Source organism: Poeciliopsis prolifica, unplaced genomic scaffold (assembly GCF_027474105.1).
Source record: "Poeciliopsis prolifica strain line A6 unplaced genomic scaffold, Auburn_PproV2 SCAFFOLD148, whole genome shotgun sequence".
Classification (NCBI taxonomy): domain Eukaryota; kingdom Metazoa; phylum Chordata; class Actinopteri; order Cyprinodontiformes; family Poeciliidae; genus Poeciliopsis; species Poeciliopsis prolifica.
Window position 1 is genome coordinate 311,326 of NW_026562523.1, and position 13,541 is coordinate 324,866.

General features: G+C 46.7%; 1 pseudogene; it reads left to right on the forward strand.

Moving 5' to 3' along the window:
* Positions 1–3,042: 3,042 nt before the first annotated feature.
* Positions 3,043–8,155, forward strand: LOC129355859 (thioredoxin-interacting protein-like; annotated as a pseudogene).
* The last annotated feature ends 5,386 nt before the right edge of the window (positions 8,156–13,541 follow it).

Here is a 13,541-nt window from a genome sequence, read left to right on the forward strand (position 1 = left end):
TTAGGATTCAGGATTATTGTTAGGGTTCAGGATTATTGTTAGGATTCAGGATTATTGTTAGGGTTCAGGATTATTGTTAGGATTCAGGATTATGTTAGGGTTCAGGATTATTGTTAGGATTCAGGATTATTGTTAGGGTTCAGGATTATTGTTAGGATTCAGGATTGTTTGGCAATTATTAATAAGTGATTGATGTGGTACAAAGAGGAAATTATAAATATAATATTGTTGGTTCTGTTTGGTTCTGATGGTTCTGTTGGTTTTGATGGTTCTGTTGGTTCTGATGGTTCTGTTTGGTTCTGATGGTTCTGTTTGGTTCTGATGGTTCTGTTGGTTTTGATGGTTCTGTTGGTTCTGATGGTCCTGTTTGGTTCTGATGGTTCTTTTTGGTTCTGTTTGGTTCTGATGGTTCTGTTTGGTTCAGATGGTTCTGTTTAGTTCTGATGGTTCTGTTTGGCTCTGATGGTTCTGGTGGTTCTGTTTGGTTCTGATGGTTCTGTTGGTTCCGTTGGTTCTGTTGGTTCCGATGGTTCTGATGGTTCTGTTGGTTCTGATGGTTCTGTTTGGTTCTGATGGTTCTGTTGGTTTTGATGGTTCTGTTGGTTCTGTTTGGCTCTGATAGTTCTGCTGGTTCTGCTGGTTCCGTTGGTTCCGATGGTTCCGTTGGTTCTGTTGGTTCCGATGGTTCTGTTGGTTCTGATGGTTCTGTTTGGTTCTGATGGTTCTGGTGGTTCTGTTTGGTTCTGATGGTTCTGTTTGGTTCTGATGGTTTTGATGGTTCTGTTTGGTTCTGATGGTTCTGTTTGGTTCTGATGGTTCTGTTGGTTCTGATGGTTCCATTGGTTCTGTTGGTTCTGATGGTTCTGATGGTTCTGTTTGGTTCTGATGGTTCTGTTTGGTTCTGATGGTTCTGTTGGTTTTGATGGTTCTGTTGGTTCTGATGGTTCTGTTTGGTTCTGATGGTTCTGTTTGGTTCTGATGGTTCTGTTTGGTTCTGATGGTTCTGATGGTTCTGTTTGGTTCTGATGGTTCTGTTTGGTTCTGATGGTTCCGTTGGTTCTGTTGGTTCTGATGGTTCTGATGGTTCTGTTTGGTTCTGATGGTTCTGATGGTTCTGTTTGATTCTGATGGTTTTGATGGTTCTGTTTGGCTCTGTTGGTTTTGATGGTTCTGTTGGTTCTGATGGTTCTGTTTGGTTCTGATGGTTCTGATGGTTCTGTTTGGTTCTGTTGGTTCTGTTGGTTTTGATGGTTCTGTTGGTTCTGATGGTTTTGTTTGGTTCTGATAGTTCTGTTTGGTTCTGATGGTTCTGTTGGTTTTGATGGTTCTGTTGGTTCTGATGGTTCTGTTTGGTTCCGATGGTTCTGTTTGGTTCAGATGGTTCTGTTGGCTCTGTTGGTTCTGATGGTTCTTTTTGGTTCCGATGGTTCCGTTGGTTCCGTTGGTTCTGTTGGTTCCGATGGTTCCGTTGGTTCTGTTTGTTCCGATGGTTCCGTTGGTTCTGTTGGTTCCGATGGTTCTGTTGGTTCTGATGGTTCTGTTTGGTTCTGATGGTTCTTTTTGGTTCCGATGGTTCTATTGGTTCTGATGGTTCTGTTTGGTTCCGATGGTTCCGTTGGTTCTGTTTGGTTCTTATGGTTCCGTTGGTTCCGATGGTTCTGTTTGGTTCTGATGGTTCTGTTTCGCTCTGATAGTTCTGATGGTTCTGTTGGTTTTGATGGTTCTGTTGGTTCTGTTTGGTTCAGATGGTTCTGCTTGGTTCTGAAGGTTCTGTTGGCTCTGATGGTTCTGATGGTTCTGTTGGCTCTGATGGTTCTGTTTGGTTCTGATGGTTCTGTTGGTTCTGATGGTTCTGTTGGTTCCGATGGTTCTGTTGGCTCTGATGGTTCTGTTGGTTCTGATGGTTCTTTTTGGTTCCGATGGTTCCGATGGTTCCGTTGGTTCCGTTGGTTCTGTTGGTTCCGATGGTTCTGTTGGTTCTGATGGTTCTGTTTGGTTCTGATGGTTCTTTTTGTTCCGATGGTTCTATTGGTTCTGATGGTTCTGTTTGGTTCCGATGGTTCCGTTGGTTCTGTTTGGTTCTTATGGTTCCGTTGGTTCCGATGGTTCCGTTGGTTCCGATGGTTCTGTTTGGTTCTGTTGGTTCTGATGGTTCCGTTGGTTCTGTTTGGTTCTGTTTGGTTCTGATGGTTCCGTTGGTTCCGATGGTTCTGTTTGGTTCTGATGGTTCTGTTTGGTTCTTATGGTTCTGTTTGGCTCTGATAGTTCTGTTGGTTCTGTTGGTTCTGATGGTTCCGTTGGTTTCGATGGTTCCGTTGGTTCTGTTGGTTCCGATGGTTCTGTTGGTTCTGATGGTTCTGATGGTTCTGTTGGTTCTGATGGTTCTGTTTGGTTCTGATGGTTCTGATGGTTCTGTTGGCTCTGATAGTTCTGTTGGTTCTGATGGTTCCGTTGGTTCCGTTGGTTCTGTTGGTTCCGATGGTTCTGTTGGTTCTGATGGTTCTGTTGGCTCTGATAGTTCTGTTGGTTCTGTTGGTTCTGATGGTTCCGTTGGTTCCGTTGGTTCCGTTGGTTCTGTTGGTTCCGATGGTTCCGTTGGTTCCGTTTGTTCCGTTGGTTCCGTTGGTTCTGTTGGTTCCGATGGTTCTGTTTGGTTCTGATGGTTCTGTTGGCTCTGATGGTTCTGTTGGTTCCGATGGTTCTGATGGTTCTGTTTGGTTCTGATGGTTCTGTTGGTTCTGATGGTTCCGTTGGTTCTGTTGGTTCCGATGGTTCTGTGGTTCTGTTGGTTCCAATGGTTCCGATGGTTCTGTTGGTTCTGATGGTTCTGTTGGTTCTGTTGGTTCCAATGGTTCCGATGGTTCTGATGGTTCTGTTGGTTCTGATGGTTCTGTTGGATCTTATGGTTCTGTTGGTTCTGATGGTTCCGATGGTTCTGTTGGTTCTGATGGTTCTGATGGTTCTGTTGGCTCTGATAGTTCTGTTGGTTCTGTTGGTTCTGATGGTTCCGATGGTTCCGTTGGTTCCGTTGGTTCCGTTGGTTCTGTTGGTTCCGATGGTTCTGATGGTTCTGTTTGGTTCTGATGGTTCTGTTGGCTCTGATGGTTCTGTTTGGTTCTGATGGTTCTGATGCAGGGCGGCAGCAGCTGTTGTTGTTTACAGTCTGTTTCTATTCTCACTCTATTGATTCTCCTGCCAGCTTCTGTCCATGCGGCCTCTCTGCTGTGATTGGCTGAAGGTCAGGGCTGACCAATCACAGCTCTCTGTATGTGAAGCCTTGGTCTAAACATACACTGGGCACGTGGCAACCCGCCCCCCCATCCCTGAAAACACCACCCTTCCTCTAACTGCCCCTACACCGGGTATAAAGTTGTGCTGCCCCATAGTCCTGCAGAAACCACTCGACCCGTCTGGTTCTGATAGTTCTTCCTCGATCTTCCTCTTCCTCACCTCGGTCTGGTCGGCCATGGTTCTGTCCTCAGCCAACAAACCCCGAGTGTTCCGGTCGTCTTCTCTGACCCGAACAGAACCTTCTACAGCAGTGGGGACAAAGTATCCGGCTCGGTCCAACTGGAGGCCAGCGCCCCCTGCAGGCTCAGGCGCCTGCGGGTCACAGCGGCCGGCTGCGCCCGCGTAGAGAGCCTGCGCCGCAGCCAGGAGGTGGAATACCTGAAATACGAGGACGAGGTCCAACTGGACCTGATTCTGAACACAGGTGAGGAAGCCGCTGGACAGCAGCGTCCCGAGTGTCTCTGTCCCCTAACGTCACTCCGTGTCCACAGATTCTGACGGCTACTTCCTGCTTCCTGCGGGGAAATGCTTCTGCTTCCAGTTCGGCTTTGAGCTTCCTCCTCCTGGGTGAGCCACTTCTCTGGTTCTGTTCGGTTCTGTTTGGTTCTGGTGGTTCTGATGGTTCTGTTGGTTCTGTTGGATCTTATGGTTCTGTTGGTCCTGATAGTTATGATGGTTCTGTTGGTTCTGATGGTTCTGTTGGTTCCGATGGTTCCGTTGGTTCTGATGGTTCCGATGGTTCTGTTGGTTCTGATGGTTCTGTTGGTTCCGATGGTTCTGTTGGTTCTGATGGTTCTGTTGGTTCTGATGGTTCCGTTGGTTCCGATGGTTCTGTTGGTTCCGATGGTTCGTTGGTTCCGATGGTTCTGTGGGTTCCGATGGTTCTGTTGGTTCTGATGGTTCTGTTGGATCTTATGGTTCTGTTGGTTCTGATGGTTCCGTTGGTTCTGTTGGTTCCGATGGTTCTGTTGGTTCTGTTGGTTCCAATGGTTCCGATGGTTCTGTTGGTTCTGATGGTTCTGTTGGTTCTGTTGGTTCCAATGGTTCCGATGGTTCTGATGGTTCTGTTGGTTCTGATGGTTCTGTTGGTTCCGATGGTTCCGATGGTTCTGATGGTTCCGTTGGTTCTGTTGGTTCCGATGGTTCTGTTGGTTCTGTTGGTTCCAATGGTTCCGATGGTTCTGATGGTTCTGTTGGTTCTGATGGTTCTGTTGGTTCCGATGGTTCCGATGGTTCTGATGGTTCCGTTGGTTCTGTTGGTTCCGATGGTTCTGTTGGTTCTGTTGGTTCCAATGGTTCCGATGGTTCTGATGGTTCTGTTGGTTCCGATGGTTCCGATGGTTCTGTTGGTTCCGATGGTTCTGTTGGTTCTGATGGTTCTGTTGGTTCCGATGGTTCCGTTGGTTCTGATGGTTCCGATGGTTCTGTTGGTTCTAATGGTTCTGTTGGTTCCGATGGTTCTGTTGGTTCCGATGGTTCTGTTGGTTCTGATGGTTCTGTTGGTTCTGATGGTTCTGTTGGTTCCGATGGTTCTGTTGGTTCCGATGGTTCTGTTGGTTCTAATGGTTCCGTTGGTTCCGATGGTTCTGTTGGTTCCGATGGTTCGTTGGTCCCGATGGTTCTGTGGGTTCTGTTGGTTCTGATGGTTCTGTTGGTTCCGATGGTTCCGATGGTTCTGTTGGTTCTGATGGTTCTGTTGGTTCTGATGGTTCTGTTGGTTCCGATGGTTCCGTTGGTTCTGATGGTTCTGTTGGTTCTGATGGTTCTGTTGGTTCTGATGGTTCCGTTGGTTCTGTTGGTTCCGATGGTTCTGTTGGTTCTGTTGGTTCCAATGGTTCCGATGGTTCTGAGGGTTCTGTTGGTTCTGATGGTTCTGTTGGTTCCGATGGTTCCGATGGTTCTGTTGGTTCTGATGGTTCTGTTGGTTCTGATGGTTCTGTTGGTTCCGATGGTTCCGTTGGTTCTGATGGTTCCGATGGTTCTGTTGGTTCTAATGGTTCTGTGGGTTCCGATGGTTCTGTTGGTTCTGATGGTTCCGTTGGTTCCGATGGTTCGTTGGTTCCGATGGTTCTGTGGGTTCCGATGGTTCTGTTGGTTCTGATGGTTCTGTTGGATCTTATGGTTCTGTTGGTTCTGATGGTTCTGTTGGTTCCGATGGTTCCGTTGGTTCCGATGGTTCTGTTGGTTCTGTTGGTTCCGATGGTTCTGTTGGTTCCGATGGTTCCGTTGGTTCTGATGGTTCTGTTGGTTCCGATGGTTCTGTTGGTTCTGATGGTTCTGTTGGTTCCGATGGTTCTGTTGGTTCTGTTGGTTCCGATGGTTCTGTTGGTTCTGTTGGTTCCGATGGTTCCGATGGTTCTGTTGGTTCTGATGGTTCTGTTGGTTCCGATGGTTCCGTTGGTTCCGATGGTTCTGTTGGTTCCGATGGTTCTGTTGGTTCCGATGGTTCCGTTGGTTCTGATGGTTCCGATGGTTCTGTTGGTTCCGATGGTTCCGTTGGTTCCGATGGTTCCGTTGGTTCCGATGGTTCTGTTGGTTCCGATGGTTCTGATGGTTCTGATGGTTCTGTTGGTTCCGATGGTTCTGTGTTCCGATTGTTCTGTTGGTTCCGATGGTTCTGATGGTTCCAATGGTTCTGTTGGTTCCGATGGTTCTGTTGGTTCCGATGGTTCTGTTGATTCCGATGGTTCTGTTGGTTCTGATGGTTCTGTTGGTTCTGATGGTTCTGTTGATTCCAATGGTTCCGTTGGTTCCGATGGTTCTGTTGGTTCCAATGGTTCTGTTGGTTCCGATGGTTCTGTTGGTTCTGATGGTTCTGTTGGTTCTGATGGTTCTGTGTTCAGATGGTTCTGTTGGTTCCGATGGTTCTGATGGTTCTGTTGGTTCCGATGGTTCTGTTGGTTCTGTTGGTTCCGATGGTTCTGTTGGTTCTGATGGTTCTGTTGGTTCCGATGGTTCTGTTGGTTCTGATGGTTCTGTTGGTTCTGATGGTTCTGATGGTTCTGTTGGTTCTGATGGTTCCGATGGTTCTGTTGGTTCCGATGGTTCTGTTGGCTCTGTTGGTTCTGATGGTTCTGTTGTTTCCGATGGTTCTGTTGGTTCTGTTGGTTCTGATGGTTCTGATGGTTCCGATGGTTCTGTTGTTTCCGATGGTTCTGTTGGCTCTGTTGGTTCTGATGGTTCCGATGGTTCTGTTGGTTCTGATGGTTCCGTTGGTTCTGATGGTTCTGTTGCAGGCGCCTGGTCTCCTCCTTTAAAGGGAAGTTTGGGTCAGTACGGTACTACGTGAGCGCCGAACTGCAGCGGCCTTCCCAGCATGCATTGCAGTGCAAGAAAGAGTTTGAAGTGGAGGAGCCGCTGGACGTGAACCGACCCGACCTGCTGGTACGACCCGCACATACAGAACCAGAACCAACAACAGCAGCATCTGATCCACATGATTAGATAGAAAAGTAAAGCTGCGGTTCATGGTTCTGTTGATCTGGGTCCACACATCCGGACCCAGATCCTGATTTTAATCCCGATCTTTCTCCTAACCCGCTGACCTCTGACCCCTGCTCCAGGCTCCAGTGGCGGCCTCCCGGCAGAAGAAGCTCACCTGTCTGTTCATCCCTGACGGCCAGGTGTCGGTTTCGGCTCAGATCGACAGGAAGGGCTTCTGCGAGGGCGAGGACATCAATATCAACGCCACGTTCCAGAACACCTGCTCTCGGATCGTGGTGCCGAAGGCCGCCATCGTCGCCAGACACTCCTATTGCGTCAACGGGACCGCTAAGGTGAGCGAGGCCAAGTCAGAACCGTCCAGAACCTCTGGGTTCTGCTGCAAGGCTCAACTCCGGGTTCCTTCACAGATTCTGAGCCAAAAACTGGCAGCGGTTCGGGGGAACGCCATCATGTCCGGCATGTGCGACATGTGGCAGGGGCGGAGCCTCCGGGTCCCAAAGCTGAAGCCCACTTTGCTCGGCTGTGACATCATCAAGGTGGACTATGCCCTCATGGTGAGTCGTCTGTGATGTCATCATAACAGAGCCTGGACAGAAACCAGGGAAGCTTCAGGTGTTCCTCAGGGCTCCACCTTTGGCCCCTACCAGTGCCTGTTTCTGTGATGAAGCAGAAGAAGAAGCGTGGTTGAACTCAGCCGTTATGCAGATGACATCACCGTTCACCCACACCTGTCCGCCCCCCAGGTGTACCTGCACATCCCCGGCAGCGAGAAGCTGGTGCTGGAGCTGCCTCTGGTCATCGGCACCATCCCGTTCAGCGGCGTCGGCAGCAGAACCGGCAGCATGAGCAGCCGGGGCTCCGCCTCCTCCGGCCCCCCCAGCTACAGCAACATCCACCAGGACCTGAGGGCGGACGGCCCCCGCATGCCGCTGCTGTACGACTACGACGACGATGACGTGGGGTTCTTCATCGGGGTTACTGAGGGGTGCTACCCCGCTCCGCCTGCCTACAGCGAGGTGAGGAACCGAACGCCTCCCTCCAGTCACAGGCTTTGGATGGATGCCTGACCTTTAACCTTCTTGTGGTCTTCAGGTTGATGAAGACGCTGTTCACTCTCAACAGGTTTTTTGAAGACAGACAGAAGGAGGAGACTGTCCCTTTAAGTGCCTTTAAGACCAAAACTGATCCATCATCCGACAGCTGCTCTGTTTATCCTGACATATTTACATGACTCAGCAGTTTATAAAGACGATGACTCTGCAGTTTAAAGATGGCCTGAGTGTTTCTGATGATAATGTCGACTCTTTATGAAATCGTGTTTATTGTTTGTAAATATTTTTGGGGGGGGGGGTTTCTACAGTAACAGGAAGTTACAATCATGTATATTTTTAAATAGCCCGATTTTTCTAAATGTTCTATTCATTGAATAAACATTAATAACATATGAATATATTTGAATCTCAGAGTCATTAATATTTCACTCACTCAGCTTTGATCCTTCAGTACTAAAACCCGGTCCGGTTCGGCAACAGCTGCTACTGATGGAGTTCACATTCAGTACCGGTGAGCTAGCTCCGTTAGCATTTCCGATAGCAGCGGCTCCGTTAGCATTTCCGATAGCAGCGGCTCCGTTAGCATTTCCGATAGCAGCGGCTCCGTTAGCATTTCCGATAGCAGCGGCTCCGTTAGCATTTCCGATAGCGGCTCCGTTAGCATTTCCGATAGCAGCGGCTCCGTTAGCATTTCCGATAGCAGCGGCTCCGTTAGCATTTCCGATAGCAGCGGCGTTAGCATTTCCGATAGCAGCGGCTCCGTTAGCATTTCCGATAGCAGCGGCTCCGTTAAGAACATTATTATTATTATTTTTAATTAGTTTATTGTTTTTTTTAGCAACATTATTAATAAAAACTGAACCCTTATTCAGGCTGACGTTTCCTGCTTATTCCTTAGCCATCCCTCCAAATCTCATAAAACAGATTAACAGAATAATTTTTTAATTTTATTTGGAAAAACAAACACCATTACATCAGAAAAAGTGATTGCTAAAAAATTAGAAAAAAGGTGGTATCATAGCAATTGATTTTGAAATTATGAATGCTACTTTAACAATAAGATGGCTTCAGTCCTTTTTAAAAAAAGGGTGATGTTATTTGGTTTGTTATACGTCGTTTATGTTTCAAAGTGTGGGTGGTGTTGAGTTGCTTCTAAAATGTGATTTCAAATCAACTAAACTCCCTCAACTCTCACATTTCCATCACATGTTTTATTACAGTGGAAGTTCATTTTCAATCACAACTTCAGCAATCATAATGTCCCATTCTATGTGGCAGAAGATCTATATTTATAAATGATTGGTGGAATAAACAAATCTGGTCAATTATCTGCTATCTGTATTTTTAAAGCGTCTTAACACAAATTCATGTCATTTAATGGATGAAAATGGTGATATTTTCAGTTTGGAGGATTTTAACAGGATTTATGGGACTGATTGTTCACTGACATGTTTTACATAGTAAAACCGATGTCCTTTTTATGTTCGTTAAAAACAGTATTTCTAGTTTCTCTGTTCCAAGTCTTCATAAGCTTCAAACTGAGAACCTGGACATGAGAGACAATAAATGTTCCAATAGGTTTTCAATCAATATTCTATACATGATATGTACATTTCTCCTACAGCATTTTAACAAATCTTTGATAACCAAAATTCGACTAATTATTTGAAATTCCCAATTCCTCCTAAATATAAAGAATTACAATTTAAAATAATAAATGACATATATCCTTCAAATGAGAACTTAAGGGAGAGATTTAAATTCAATGTTGGGAATTTGGTTTTTGTACAACTCAACTGGAAACTACTAAACATTTGTTTTATGAATGTAAAGAAGTAAGAAACCTTTGGGATGAATTTGTAACTTTTTATCCTCTAGATCTGTAAATGTGGACTTTAATTCTTTACAAATAATTCAGTTTGGTTATATATCAAAGAAAAAAATGTAGAAGTTTTAGTGAATGTTTTGATGATTATAACCAAATATTATATCCATAAATGCCGTTATGCAAAATGCTCCCTGTCAATCTCTGCTCTCAAAAACAAACTTTCCTCCTTTAACAGATGTCTGAAAAAGACCTTAAAAGCAAATAAATTGTGATTTAATGGAAGAATTTCAGTTCGCCCCTCTTCTCAATAACTTACCTTTATTTAGTTTTTTTTGTTGTGTAATTTTGTATTTCTTGTTCTAGCCTTTATTTTCTATTAGTTGTTAACAGGAGAAAAACTCTGTGGGGCCCAAAACAAAGATGTTGGAGGGGCAAAGAAATGTTTTCAAAGTGGTTGAAAGACAGTAAGGACAGTCCATGTCTCAACAGGAGGATTGTAAATAACCCAAGAATGACAGGTGGTTGTTGTCTTGTAATTAGTTTTGCTGCCCCTCCCATAAAAACACAATCATCCCGTATTGAACCGATAGACGCGATTTGTTCCGTATTTCTATAAATGTCTGATAGACAAATCTGTCACACACATCTCAACACTAAGAGCAACAATAATGACCAAAATACAACACAGGATATGTTAAGGTCAGCTAAATTGTCGTGGTGGGAGCTAATGGAGCTAAAGGAGCTGAAGGAGCTAAAGGAGCTAATGGAGCTAATGGAGCTGAAGGAGCTAAAGGAGCTGAAGGAGCTAAAGGAGCTGAAGGAGCTAAAGGAGCTAAAGGAGCTAAAGGAGCTGAAGGAGCTGAAGGAGCTAAAGGAGCTAAAGGAGCTAGAGGAGCTGAAGGAGCTAAAGGAGCTGAAGGAGCTAAAGGAGCTGAAAGGAGCTAATGAGCTAAAGGAGCTGAAGGAGCTAAAGGAGCTGAAGGAGCTAAAGGAGCTGAAGGAGCTAATGGAGTTAAAGGAGCTCAAGGAGCTAAAGGAGCTGAAGGAGCTGAAGGAGCTGAAGGAGCTAATGGAGCTAAAGGAGCTGAAGGAGCTAAAGGAGCTGAAGGAGCTGAAGGAGCTAAAGGAGCTAAAGGAGCTGAAGGAGCTAAAGGAGCTGAAGGAGCTAATGGAGTTAAAGGAGCTCAAGGAGCTAAAGGAGCTGAAGGAGCTGAAGGAGCTAAAGGAGCTGAAGGAGCTGAAGGAGCTAATGGAGCTAAAGGAGCTAAAGGAGCTGAAGGAGCTAAAGGAGCTGAAGGAGCTGAAGGAGCTAATGGAGCTAAAGGAGCTAAAGGAGCTGAAGGAGCTAAAGGAGCTAAAGGAGCTGAAGGAGCTAAAGGAGCTGAAGGAGCTGAAGGAGCTAATGGAGCTAAAGGAGCTGAAGGAGCTGAAGGAGCTGAAGGAGCTGAAGGAGCTAAAGGAGCTGAAGGAGCTGAAGGAGCTAATGGAGCTGAAGGAGCTAAAGGAGCTGAAGGAGCTAAAGGAGCTAAAGGAGCTGAAGGAGCTGAAGCAGCTGAAGGAGCTGAAGGAGCTAATGGAGCTGAAGGAGCTAAAGGAGCTAATGGAGCCTAAGGAGCTAAAGGAGCTAAAGGAGCTGAAGGAGCTGAAGGAGCTGAAGGAGCTAATGGAGCTGAAGGAGCTAAAGGAGCTGAAGGAGCTAAAGGAGCTAATGGAGCTAAAGGAGCTAAAGGAGCTGAAGGAGCTAAAGGAGCTGAAGTAGCTAAAGGAGCTAAAGGAGCTGAAGGAGCTAAAGGAGCTGAAGGAGCTAAAGGAGCTGAAGGAGCTAAAGGAGCTGAAGGAGCTAAAGGAGCTGAAGGAGCTGAAGGAGCTAAAGGAGCTGAAGGAGCTAAAGGAGCTGAAGGAGCTGAAGGAGCTAAAGGAGCTGAAGGAGCTAAAGGAGCTGAAGGAGCTAAAGGAGCTGAAGGAGCTAATGGAGCTAAAGGAGCTGAAGGAGCTAAAGGAGCTGAAGGAGCTAAAGGAGCTAATGGAGCTGAAGGAGCTGAAGGAGCTAATGGAGCTGAAGGAGCTAAAGGAGCTGAAGGAGCTAAAGGAGCTGAAGGAGCTAATGGAGCTGAAGGAGCTAAAGGAGCTAATGGAGCTAAAGGAGCTGAAGGAGCTAAAGGAGCTAAAGGAGCTGAAGGAGCTGAAGGAGCTAATGGAGCTGAAGGAGCTAAAGGAGCTGAAGGAGCTAAAGGAGCTGAAGGAGCTAATGGAGCTGAAGGAGCTAAAGGAGCTAAAGGAGCTGAAGGAGCTAAAGGAGCTGAAGGAGCTGAAGTAGCTAAAGGAGCTAAAGGAGCTGAAGGAGCTAAAGGAGCTGAAGGAGCTAAAGGAGCTAAAGGAGCTGAAGGAGCTAAAGGAGCTGAAGGAGCTGAAGGAGCTAAAGGAGCTAAAGGAGCTAAAGGAGCTGAAGGAGCTAAAGGAGCTGAAGGAGCTAAAGGAGCTGAAGGAGCTGAAGGAGCTAAAGGAGCTGAAGGAGCTAAAGGAGCTGAAGGAGCTAAAGGAGCTGAAGGAGCTAAAGGAGCTGAAGGAGCTAATGGAGCTAAAGGAGCTGAAGGAGCTAAAGGAGCTGAAGGAGCTGAATGAGCTAAAGGAGCTAATGGAGCTGAAGGAGCTGAAGGAGCTGAAGGAGCTAATGGAGCTGAAGGAGCTAAAGGAGCTGAAGGAGCTGAAGGAGCTAATGGAGCTGAAGGAGCTAAAGGAGCTAATGGAGCTAAAGGAGCTGAAGGAGCTAAAGGAGCTAAAGGAGCTGAAGGAGCTGAAGGAGCTGAAGGAGCTAATGGAGCTGAAGGAGCTGAAGGAGCTGAAGGAGCTAATGGAGCTGAAGGAGCTAAAGGAGCTGAAGGAGCTAAAGGAGCTGAAGGAGCTAAAGGAGCTGAAGGAGCTAATGGAGCTAAAGGAGCTGAAGGAGCTAAAGGAGCTGAAGGAGCTGAATGAGCTAAAGGAGCTAATGGAGCTGAAGGAGCTGAAGGAGCTGAAGGAGCTAATGGAGCTGAAGGAGCTAAAGGAGCTGAAGGAGCTGAAGGAGCTAATGGAGCTGAAGGAGCTAAAGGAGCTAATGGAGCTAAAGGAGCTGAAGGAGCTAAAGGAGCTAAAGGAGCTGAAGGAGCTGAAGGAGCTGAAGGAGCTAATGGAGCTGAAGGAGCTGAAGGAGCTAAAGGAGCTGAAGGAGCTAATGGAGCTGAAGGAGCTAAAGGAGCTAAAGGAGCTGAAGGAGCTAAAGGAGCTGAAGGAGCTGAAGTAGCTAAAGGAGCTAAAGGAGCTGAAGGAGCTAAAGGAGCTGAAGGAGCTAAAGGAGCTAAAGGAGCTGAAGGAGCTAAAGGAGCTGAAGGAGCTGAAGGAGCTAAAGGAGCTAAAGGAGCTAAAGGAGCTGAAGGAGCTGAAGGAGCTAATGGAGCTGAAGGAGCTAAAGGAGCTAAAGGAGCTAAAGGAGCTGAAGGAGCTAAAGGAGCTGAAGGAGCTAATGGAGCTAAAGGAGCTGAAGGAGCTAAAGGAGCTGAAGGAGCTAAAGGAGCTAATGGAGCTGAAGGAGCTGAAGGAGCTAATGGAGCTGAAGGAGCTAAAGGAGCTGAAGGAGCTAAAGGAGCTGAAGGAGCTAATGGAGCTGAAGGAGCTAAAGGAGCTAATGGAGCTAAAGGAGCTGAAGGAGCTAAAGGAGCTAAAGGAGCTGAAGGAGCTGAAGGAGCTAATGGAGCTGAAGGAGCTAAAGGAGCTGAAGGAGCTAAAGGAGCTGAAGGAGCTAATGGAGCTGAAGGAGCTAAAGGAGCTAAAGGAGCTGAAGGAGCTAAAGGAGCTGAAGGAGCTGAAGTAGCTAAAGGAGCTGAAGGAGCTGAAGGAGCTAAAGGAGCTGAAGGAGCTAAAGGAGCTGAAGGAGCTAAAGGAGCTGAAGG